Here is a 1,533-nt window from a genome sequence, read left to right as displayed (position 1 = left end):
TGAACCGCACACAGCGAGCTCCCCCCCAACATGCAACCCCGCCATACACTGCAGGGAAAAGGAGTGCCTCTGTTTAGCAGCGAGCTGCTGCCAAGAATGGCTAAAATGCTGCTGCTGGCACCCGCATAGTACAGCAGCCCTCCAAGGGAGATTTCAAACCATTTGTTTCATATTTTAGATCTGACTCAGGACGTGCTGGGCACCAGGCAGCGGTCCCGGGCAGCATGCAGAGGCTGAGAGCCCTTTGTGCTGCACCCACTGCCCATGCTGGCTGCCCAGCTGCCTTGGAAGGACAGGCACCTCTTTTTGCACATTGTATCCCAAGCACTGGATGCACAAAACAGTCGTTTGGATCCATCCTATCTAGAAAAAAAGAACATTACTGTTTCAAAAATGCTCAAAGAACCATAAATTACCCAGCTGTACCATTTTGATGAGATGCAGCGGGACATTTTCCTTGAAAATTTAAATCAGAAGTTTTTCTTCATTGCTGATACACAGTGCTCCAATGCACTGTGAAACACTGTCTGTTTGCTTGGTAGTTTTGGACTTCAATCACTTATGATTCCTCTTCCTAGACTCAACATGGATCCTACTAGCACAATTCATGGGAAGCCATTGCCATTAAACAAGAAAAAAAGCTAAGCATTGTTCATTCAGTTCCTGGTGTAGCAGAGGAGGTCCCTAAAATCTTTTTGAAGTTAGATATGAGTGGTGAGAGCTGCACCAGCCAGCTATGTCTCTGTAGATCATGGCCATGCAAGGAAGCAGTCCTGATATCATCTGTTTGTCCAAAACTAGCCAGGCACAGACAAACTTCTGTGCTTTGAAGGTGTCTCCTCTTCCTCATGGTCGGAAGGGCTCTCTGAATAAAGAGGATAATGGTATTTTTGGCAGCATATTGAGGCACTTGGCAAATCAATAACACATGGAGAACTGGAAGCAGATCAATTAATGTTATGTGCTGTAAGTGCTCTCTGAGTGGAGCTGGGACATGCTGTGTGCACCCAATTACTGGTACATCGTTAGCCAAGGTCTCCAGCATGGCTGTGCTGAAGCTCAACAGGACACAGTATGACACTGGAGGATGGTTTTGCTCAACTGTTTATATTCATTGGGCACTGCTGAATTATCTTACAGGTAAGGCTTTCTACTGAACCAGGGGACTGGAAGATAACAGCACCTCACTATGCAGGAGTGTAACTCACAATGAATGTTGTATCCCAACATCCCAGACAGATCTGGGAGCTGTAGAGCTGCTCAAAAAGTGTTTATTTGGCTCCACGCAGTGGTTCAATTCTGTACAGCTGCCACAGGTCAGACTTCTCTGGTTTTTCAAGAGTCAGGGTAAAAGAAAAACAGTGTCAGTTCAAAGTAATGACCCACAAAACCAGTTTTGGTTTGTGAACTCCTCTACTGTAGCCATTTTCCAGCAGATGCAGAAGTTTAAGCTGGGTTGGAGTTTGTAATGTAATTACTTTGCTTTTCTTAGTCATCTCCCCTGCATCCCACAGATGATACTCACAGACCACT

This window comes from Manacus candei, unplaced genomic scaffold (assembly GCF_025592945.1).
Source record: "Manacus candei isolate 608988 ecotype Guabito, Panama unplaced genomic scaffold, ASM2559294v1 h1tg000017l, whole genome shotgun sequence".
NCBI classification, from domain to species: Eukaryota; Metazoa; Chordata; class Aves; order Passeriformes; family Pipridae; genus Manacus; species Manacus candei.
The sequence above is the reverse complement of the archived record's forward strand: the minus strand, read 5'-3'. Positions refer to the sequence as shown.